The sequence below is a fragment of the Cervus elaphus genome, chromosome 23, assembly GCF_910594005.1.
Source record: "Cervus elaphus chromosome 23, mCerEla1.1, whole genome shotgun sequence".
Lineage (NCBI taxonomy): Eukaryota > Metazoa > Chordata > Mammalia > Artiodactyla > Cervidae > Cervus > Cervus elaphus.
Window position 1 is genome coordinate 24058318 of NC_057837.1, and position 10581 is coordinate 24068898.

Consider the following 10581-nt stretch of genomic DNA (forward strand, 5'->3'; position numbering starts at 1 on the left):
TTTGTGGCTTCACTTCTTAACCTGGGATCATTTTTCTCCTAAATTCTCAGCCTCCTTTCCAGTGGTTCTCATGAAGTGGGCTTCCTGGGTGGAGTAGCATGGGCTTCAGGTGAACCAGGTGCCTTTGCTTTTAGCTTTCTTCTTTTTCTGATTATTTTCCTTCATGTGTTTTGGGAAGCTGTCACAGGTCTGGGAGTGCTTAATAGGCTCAGTATGTATATTGATTCTCTTGGCAAGAATCTTGCCCTTGTTGCTTTTCAGCACCAAAGGCGTGCTGGTGACACTGTAGAATTTTCCAGTTTTGCAATGGGAGCATTGGTGAATGAACATACACAGGCACAAACAAAGAAGTATGTGTTGTTTGTTTAATTTTTTTGCCACACCTCATGGCATGCATCAGGAGAAGGCAATGGCAACCCACTCCAGTACTCTTGCCTGGGAAATCCCATGGACAGAGGAGCTGGTAGGCTGCAGTCCATGGGGTCGCTAAGAGTTGGACACGACTGAGCGACTTCACTTTCACTTTTCACTTTCATGCATTGGAGAAGGAAATGGCAACCCACTCCAGTGTTCTTGCCCGGAGAATCCCAGGGACAGGGGAGCCTGGTGGGCTGCCGTCTGTGGGGTCGCGCAGAGTCAGATACAACTGAAGTGACAACAGCAACAACATGGCATGCAGAATCTTATTTTCCCAACCAGGGATCGAACCTGAGCCCACTAACGTGGAATCTCGGAGCCCTAATCTCTGGACCACCAGGGAAGTCCCCAGCATGCATTTTTAACAGTCCCCATTCCTCTGACCTCTGCAGTATCACCTTTCTGGCAGATTTGCATGTACATGGCCAAAGAAACAACTCCATGCTTTCTAAAGGTCTAAAGAACATACAACAGGTTCCTCCTCTCTTTCACTGGAGCTCATCATTTGGTGAATTACTGGCAGGTGGAGGTTCCAGCCAAAGGCCTTTCAACTCCTCCTGTGGTGTCTGATGAATCAAGATATTTTGTGCTAGATGCTGGCTATGAATACAATTTATGTGCTGTATTCTGGCTCCTAAACTTTTTGTGGGTTTTAAAATATGTTCATTATATTGCATCCAGTTGAGATCACGTTACAAAAATATAAATCACCATTAACAGCTGGCTATTATTGTATTATAAAAAATATAAATCATTGTTAAGGATCACAGATTACATTTGCTAGATATTATGTTGTCGGTTAAAAAAAGAATCCCTGGTACCAATTTCATTGTGCCTGTCAGTTGGGTTCTAATATTTTATTTTTTTATCCCTGTATAAGAGTTTGAGAAAATGTATTTATTTTAGAAAAGAAGGAAGTCCAGGAAGATGAGTTGTATATTTATGTGGTGGCCATTTCTCCTTGATATTAAATGTTTATTTCCATTTTCTTTTTACTTCCAGGGGGCCCATTCTGCTTGTCTCTGCTCCTTCTCTTTTTCTTTGCATCTCTCAACTTAAACAAATTGAAGTTGCTCTAATTGTCAGAGACTATGATTCAAGCTCTTGGGCTCTCATAGCATTTCAGATAGAATCTCCTGGACCAAGAGGGTGGGAAAGACCCATTAGAAAATAATGACTCATCAGAAAAGATCCTTTGCCTCATTCAGAGCCCACCACTGCAGCACTTTTCTCCAGGTGATTTCCCTGATTTCAGGCGTGTTTGCCACATATCTGTTATGTTTCCACTCTGACCATATTTTCATTTAAGACCTTTACTAAAAAATAGAAACAGTGGTTAAGATTTCATGTATCCAATGCAGGGGTTCCATGGGTTTGATCCCCAGTGGGCGAACTAAGATCCCACATGCCATGCAGCATGGCCAAAAAAAATTTTTTTAATAAAATAAATTTGAAAACTAAACACAGTGATTGCTGCCCTAGTCTACTCTGCTTTCTGGAGGCCTCTGACACTCATTCCAACCAAGTACTAACTGTGTGAACATTCTCCCACAAAGCGTCAAGTAATGCATGCTGAGGAATAATAGCAATTTAATAGAAAGTCGTTTTCATCTCCTCTCCAGACATGTTTTCCTTTGGTCACTGAAGAGAACCTCAATCATTTTTTTTTTTATTGGATTAGCAACTTTATAGATTAACCTCACATCCAGGAACATGCCTACCCGTCACCATCAAATCAGCACACACACACACAGTGTGGAAAAACAGAAGAAAGAGTCATAAAGAAGTTGAAACTATGACTTGTTTGAATAGCTACAGAGACTTATGACTGATGAAATATGATCATTGGACTGGTGGGCTGGTTACACCCCTGCTCCTCTTTGTTCACAAAACAGCAACAAATAAAAAACAAAACACCCCATGGCTATTTCGAATTATATCGAGAATCTGAAAGGAATATCAAACAACTCTTAGAGCAAAGAGATTAAAATATATACTTGTGTTAAAAAATAAAATATTAAATAATGCATAGACTGCAACTCTGCAGTGTGGCTCTGACGCAAACCTTTCAGAGTTAGCACCCTCTCCACAGCTTTGGGGCATGATCCCCAACAAGGCTGCCCTCATGTCAGAGTCCAGGGGCAAATTTTGGGGATCCCTCAGCCACCTGCACTCCTGACCAACTGGCTACAATCCAGGGGTGCTCTTACGTCACGCTCAGCTTCAATAATTCACTGGCAACACTCACTGAATTCAGGAATGTGCTATGCTTATTGTTACAGCTTTATTCTAAACGACACAAACCAAGACCAGTCAGTGAAGAGACGGTAGGCGAGGTCCCAGCACAGAGCTCCGGCGCCCTATCCCCGTGCGGTCAGGACACACTGTCATCCTGGCACATCTCACCCAAGCCTCGGAGTTCAGAGTTTTTACTGGGGTTTTATTACCTAGCATGACTGATTGCATCGCTCATGTGATTGAACACAATCTCTATTCCACCCTCCCTACCTGGAGGGCAGGAGGCTGGGCTGGCTGGTATCTCATGGCTCAAAAGAGAAAGCCGCTAATCACATGGTTGGTCTTTACAGCAAGACCAGCCCCCACCTGAGCCACCTCTTTGGGACAAACTAAGCTATAATCCAGCGCTCATCATGAATAACAAAGATTCAGACATCACTTGGGAATTTCCGAGAGTTTAGGAGCTCCAGTCCAGGAACCCAGGACAAAGATCAGACAAGTTCTTTATTATAGGACTTTTAGTCAGTAACACTACATATAAAAAAATATAGATTTTTAAATACTATATTCATAGACTTAAATGCTTTTTTTTATTTATAAGAGAAAATAAATGAAGTTAAAGGTGCATATAAAGAAATTTGAATGCAAAACAGAAAAAGAGACACAGAAATACAGAACAGACTTTTGAACTCTGTGGGAGAAGGTGAGGGTGGGATGTTTCAAAAGAACAGCATGTATACTATCTATGGTGAAACAGATCACCAGCCCAGGTGGGATGCATGAGACAAGTGCTTGGGCCTGGTGCACTGGGAAGACCCAGAGGAATCGGGTGGAGAGGGAGATGGGAGGGGGGATCGGGATGGGGAATAAGTGTAAATCTATGGCTGATTCATATCAATGTATGACAAAACCCACTGAAATGTTGTGAAGTAATTAGCCTCCAACTAATAAAAAAATTAAAAAAAAAAAAAAGAAATTTGAAGAAAAGAGTAAGGTAACCTTAAGGAAAACAGGATAAAGAAATAACAAATTAAAAGGAGACATTAATGAATTAAGAGAGAAACATAGAGTAAAACATTAAAGAAATGTAGAGTAAAATATCAATGAAATACAACAGTATAAAACAAACTTCTAGTAGTTAATCTAGAAGAAAAGAATATCTGAACTAAAATTAGATATGAAATGTATTAAAACAGATACAGGAAATTTTTAAATTGTTCACATATGCTCTTTAGAGCTCAAATGAAAAATATAGGTGAAATAGATAATTTTAGCAGAAAATATTACATTATCAAAATTACTGTAATAAAATCTATAATACCGGAACAGACGACTGTGCATGAAGGAGACTAGAAATTACTCACAGTTGCCTGCAACAATGACTGGGCCTGGAGAGTTTCATGAGTGAGTTCTTTCAAACGTCCAGTAATTCCTGTGTCACAACATAGATCCTGGAAGGGGGACAGAGGGAGAGAAAGTCAATTTAATATTTGGGAAAATAACATAACAATGAGCATTAAATCACGTCACAGGTAGAGTATAGCACAAAGGAAGGAGATCTATAAACCCATTTCACCCAAGAAAATGGGTGTGAAAACATGAAGCACATTTCTAACAAAATGATTTCAAAGGGTATTAAAAGAATGATTCAGCTTTTACTCTGATCAGTATGAAAAATTAGATTCTTTGGATGTCCCTCCCAGTTCAAAACTAAACAAAACAAAAATAGAACTTGCGTGAAACATTCATGTCTTGAATTATATTGCTTGGCCTACAGGACCGACCAGAAGGCACATTGGGACTGGTGGGGGTGGGGCTCTAACAGGAAGTGAGACAGTGAGTGGTCAGAAAAGGCTGGGTCGCCTGCAGGTGGAGAATAATTAAGCCCACATCATTCATCATTCAATCATTTATTTAACTAAGGGATTATGAAGAAAGCTGAGCGCCGAAAAATTGATGCTTTTGAACTGTGGTGTTGGAGAAGACTCTTGAGAGTCCCTTGGACTGCAAGGAGATCCAACCAGTCCATCCTAAAGGAGATCAGTCCTGGGTGTTCATTGGAAGGACTGATGCTGAAGCTGAAACTCCAGTACTTTGGCCACCTCATGCGAAGAGTTGACTCATTGGAAAAGACCCTGATGCTGGGAGGGATTGGGGGCAGGAGGAGAAGGGGGCAACAGAGGATGAGATGGCTGGATGGCATCACCGACTCGATGGGCATTAGTTTGAGTAAACTCCAGGAGTTGGTGATGGACAGGGAGGCCTGGCGTGCTGCGATTCATGGGGTCACAAAGAGTCAGACACGACTGAGCAACTGAACTGAACTGACTGAATTGCTATGGAGAAAAGCCTAGAAAGAGGATAGGATGGGTTGGGTGGATTACAGGTTTGTGTTTTTAATTAATATTTATTTGGCTTCCTCGGGTCTTAATTGTGTCATGATCTTTCCTTGCAATGCATGGAGGGCTCCAAAGTGCATGGGCTCAGTAGCTCCAAGGCATATGGGATCTTAGTTCCTTGATTAGGGATCAAACCCACATCCCCTGCATTGCAAGGCTGGTTCTTACCCACTGAACCAGTGGGGAAGTCCTAGGTTATAGTTTTAGATAGCATAGTCAGGAGATGCATCACTGAGAAGTACCATGAAAAGACCTGGAGCTGAGGGGAGCCATTCCAGGCAGAGGGAGCCGCACCCTGTAAAGGTTGCATGGAGGTATGTTCTTTAGAAACAGAGGAGACTTGTGTGACTGAAGAGGAGCCAGGAGAAGAATGGCTTCGAGTCTGAATACACAGTGGTGTCTGCTCTTTTCAATGAAAAAAGTGAAAGTCGCTCAGTCGTGTCCAACTCTTTGCGACCCCATGGACAATACAGTCCCTGGAATTCTCCAGGCCAGAACACCAGAGTGGGTAGCCTTTCCCTTCTCCAGGGGATCTTCCCAACCCAGGAATCGAACCCAGGTCTCTCATGTTGCAGGCGGATTCTATACCAGCTGAGCCATTAGAGAAGCCCTTTTCAGTAGGCTGCATTAAATGGAGCTGAACTGGGGACACCACCCCACATTCTTTAAGTCTCTGAGAAAAGTGAAAACGTTCATCGTTCAGTCATGTCTGACTCTTTGCAACCCCATGGACTACAGCCCACCAGGCTCCTCTGTCCCTGGAATTCTCCAGGCAAGAGTACTAGAGTGGGTGACCATTCCCTTCTCCAGGGGATCTTCCAGACCCAGGGATCAAACCTGGGTCTCCCACATTGCAAGCAGATTCTTTATTATCTGAGACAAGTCTCTGAGGGCGGTACTAATTCCCCTAATCTTTCCCCAGAGAGAAATAGAGTCATGTGCTGTGGTCACTGAACACTGGGGAAGAGAAAACCTCGAACTTTTGAGATCTGTTGGATATGGGATTTGAGCTGTCACTGATTCCACAGACCCCAGAAGCACATGGTCACAGGGTATACAGAGCATGTGGGCCTGGTCCAGATTCATTCAACAGGGGGTCACTGAGCCCACAGGCCCACCCTGCGGTCATTGCCAGTCCGTCCTTACTCAGGATGCGTACACCTCCCAGCTGGCAGGACCCCATCTGTGGAGCAAGGGCAACCGTGATAGGAAGGTTCAAGCTGTGCCCCCATCTCATCCCAACCAAGACAGTAAACCAGAAGAATACTACCTCCCAGGGAAAATGGCAAAGATCCATTACACTTGGAAACAAATAATTAAAAAATAAAACAGCAGTGAAGCCAAGGAGGAAGGGCTGCTTTTTGCAGAGAGCTCCATTTTGCCTGTCTCTGACATGCTTCTTGCTCTGTGTACGTTCCTCTGAACTGTGGTTTCCTTTAGGCAATGGAAGACCTGAATAGTTCTGTGAGCTAATATTGGACTTAGGAAAGGAGGGAGCAGACACAGGTCACATTGCCACCTGTGTACACATCTTGTCCTGAAGTTAGGCTTGGCTAAAAAACTGAGCTTAAAAAGTGACCCAGTTTGAGAGTCCCTTGGACCGCAAGGAGATCAAACCAGTCAACCCTAAAGGAAATCAAACCTGCATATTCATTGGAAGGACTGATGCTGAAGCTCCAACACTTTGGCCACTTGATGCGAAGAGCTGACTCATTGGAAAAGACCATTGAGGGCAAGAGGAGAAGTGGGGGGACAGATGATGAGATGGTTAGATAGCATCACTGACTCAACGGTCATGAATTTGAGCAAACTCCAGGAGACAATGGAGGACAGAGGAGCCTGGCGCGCTGCAGTCCACGAGGTCACGAAGAGTCAGACACGACTTAGCAACTGAACAACAACAAGGCACTCATGCCTTAAAAAGGTGTAGACCTCAGTCTGAAGGCTGCTTGATGCCTGGAGGGGTTCTTTCTGTATGTTGGAAAACTCCATGGCTCTGAGGGGTTTTAAGACCACCAATCCTGAGAAATAGCCCAAGGATGTTTCTCAAGGGTCACCATGGCTTGATTCTGCCCTGGCGTAGGTGGGTGAACAGCGTTATCCATCCCCCATAATGCAAGGGTGATTTGAACACATTATATTACCAGTGACCTTGAGGTTCCCAGGCCTGTCAACCCACTGACATTGTAAGGTGTCCCGCAAGATACTCCTGGGGCTACAGGACTTCAGGAAAAGGCTATTTTCTCAAAACTCCAGCAAGAGAGGAATTCTTCTAAGAACAGGCATTCTGCAGACTTGCTGTCTAGGTCAACTCAATTTCCTCATCCTCTCTGACCTTTCTCCTATATTAAAACGCACCATCGAGGAGCCCACCCCACCACCCGCCCCGAGTCCAATTCTGGGGTCCAGGGATGGAAGACAAAGAGGCTTTTGTTCTTTTCACCTGAATTGAAGGTAATCCCATGAGGCTGCCTCCCTGCCTGGGTCAGGGAGGTGGTTTTGTGTGTGAAGGTATCCAAGCCAGGGAAGTGGAGTCTCAGAGCTCGGGACACCCTTAAGTCTGACCCTTTATCCCCTCCCCACTGAGAGTTGTGAACAAAAGAATAATTCCTGTTGCATTTATATGCTGATTATGGGGGAGGGGTGGCAAGAGATGAGGGTGGGAGGGGGAGATATTCTTAGTAATCGGAGTATTTGACTGATTGGTAACTGTTTACAGCTTATTTCTTTCTAGCGTGTACCCCTTGAAATCATTTTCTTTGTAAATGTTAAAAGCCATATGCAAAAAACAAAACCAACCTTGATTACCCTGCTTTGTACTTCAATCAGCAGCATGTCAGCCTCTGAATAAACTGTAATTCCTTCACCCGTGCCTACGAGGAGAACATTTAGGCCACATTAAAAAAAAAAAAAAAAATTCTTAGTAGGGGTCTCGAGAACAATTAGCAATTAAAAGCATCTATTTTCTACACGTTACTCTATAAACATGGCTGCTTGATTGATTTCGGTCTCAGGCTTTGCTCGGGATCAGCATCTTCATCGATGGCCCAGCTCTCGGAATCACTGAAGGTCTCTCAGATGATGAGGATGCTCTTGTCTGTGAATCTCTTAGCGCATCATTAACCTGAGAACTGGACTTGATGCCTTTCCCTGACATGCTTCTAGGGGTCACCGGACTCCCCTCCGATCTCCACTGCTGGGGACTGATGTCTTGGTAAGAAACCACCTGCCAGGGTGAGTGCTGGCAGAAGGCCAGGGCTGTCCATGTTCTCCCTGGTCCCTGACCACAGCCTGCAAAGCCCTTCCTTTGCCTACACACACCTGTCATCAGGACTGTTCCCCCAGACACCACCAGACTCCAAACACCGTAAAATGCCACTGAGAGAAGAGAATGAGAAGGCACCAGGTCCGATCCCTGTACATTTTCAGTTCAGTTCAGTTCAGTCGCTCAGACATGTCCGACTCTGCAACTCCATGGACTGCAGCACACCAGGCTTCCCTGTCCATCACCCACTCCTGGAGTTTACTGAGACTCATGTCCATCGAGTCGGTCATGCCATCCAACCATCTCACCTTCTGTCATCACCTTCTGCCTTCAGTCTTTCCCAGCATCAGGGTCTTTTCAGATGAGTCAGTTTTTCAAAAGTATTGGAGTTTCAGCTTCAGCACCAGTCCTTCCAATGAACACCCAGGACTGATCTCCTTTAGGATGGACTGGTTGGATCTCCTTGCAGTCCAAGGGACTCTCAAGAGTCTTCTCCAACACCACAGTTTAAAAGCATCAATTTTTTGGCACTCAGCTTTCTTTATAGTCCAACTCTCACATCCATACATGACTATTGGAAAAACCATAGCTTTGACTAGGATGGACCTTTGTTAGCAAAGTAATGTCTCTGCATTTTAATAAGCTGTCTAGGTTGGTCATAACTTTTCTTCCAAGGAGCAAGCATCTTTCTGTTAAGCAAACTGAATCCCAGAGAGACTGAACTAGCTCATGATGACTGGGATACCCAAGGTTCCTGAGTCCTCACACCTCACAGCCTCTCCCAGGGTGATCTTCATGGGTGGAAACTGTATTAGGTAGCTTCTCTAGGATGTTAAATTTGCATAACGACTCAGATACAATCCTGATTTCAGGCAGAAGAATGGACTTGAGGACTCTGCAAGGCCACCGTCAGGGGTCACCCAGGAGTCTCTGAGAGCTTCAAGCTCTGTGCTCCATTTTCAGCAGTGTTCCACCACATAAATGGGTGGCCATCCTGCACCCCCTCAGACCCGTCTTCCTGGAGCCGGAACACTGAGGACTGAGGCCGAGATCTGCCTCAGCGCCTGGACAGTATGAGATGGGAGAGGCCCTGCCCTGGGGAGGAGACCACGAGAGGCAGCCCATGCTGAAATTCTGCCTCCAGGTGCCTTTCTGACCTCATGCTTATTCCTGCAGGTACCCCAGAGGGTGTAGCAACAGGGGGATGAAAAGGACAAGGGGCAGGGTGACCTGTACTGGGGGTGGGCACTGAGGAGGGTCACTGAGAGAAGGGGCAATGGAGAAGAATCGTCCCCAGCAGGAGTGGAGCCTGCCTCACCTGGGTCTGGGGTCTGAGCCAGGACTGGGAGGAGGAGCCCCTTTGAGAGGTCATTTCCGCTGAGCATGAGACGTGCTGCCTCCTCAGATCCTAGGCTAACACGTGGTCCCAGGACGGGAACCCTGACTGCAGGGGCAGAGCTGCTACCTGAGGCTCCTCCCCGGGCCAGAGACCCTCAGGAAATCCACACGCAGGGAGGATGTGCAAGAGCACCCTGAGGGGTCTCGGCCCCCATGACACCCATGGTGAGCACACCCCCTCCAAAGGGGCTTCAGTGAAACCTGGACCGTGGCTCAGTCTAAATTCAGCACTGCTTCTAGAATGGCTGAGCAACGTGTCTCATGTTTTGCCATAGACGGGAAGCAGCCAGGAGCCCAGGGAACCCCCACGGTGGTCTCCACTTAACAAAAGTGGCTCCACCTCCAAACCAAATACGTGATAGCTTTATGACACCAAGTAACCAATTATAAAAGCCAGAGAAGTAAAAAATAGTAAAATAAATAAAAATAAATACAGGGACTTCCCTGGTGGTGGGGACATGGGTGCGATCCCTGGTCTGGGACGATTCCAAGTGTGGCAAAGCAACTAAACCCTTGAGCCATAACTACAAAGCCTGTGGGAAGCAACTACTGAAGCCCAAGCACCCCTAGAACCTGTGCTCCACAATGAGAAGCCCTTGAACTGCAACTAATGGCCCCCGCTTGCCGCAACTAGAGAATGCCCACGTGCGGCAATCCAGACCCAGTGCAACCAGTAAATAAATTAAAAAATCATAAATACAAACAAAATTCTGGCAAACTTTTATGAGCCTTTAAGCATTTTTTTTTACTTACCATGACTTTTTTTTTTTAATGTAAGAGTTTGGATGAGGATGATAACATTTACAAGTCCTATGAATTTTCTGTGTTTTTTAAGAAAATTATTTCCGGGACTTCCCTGGTGGT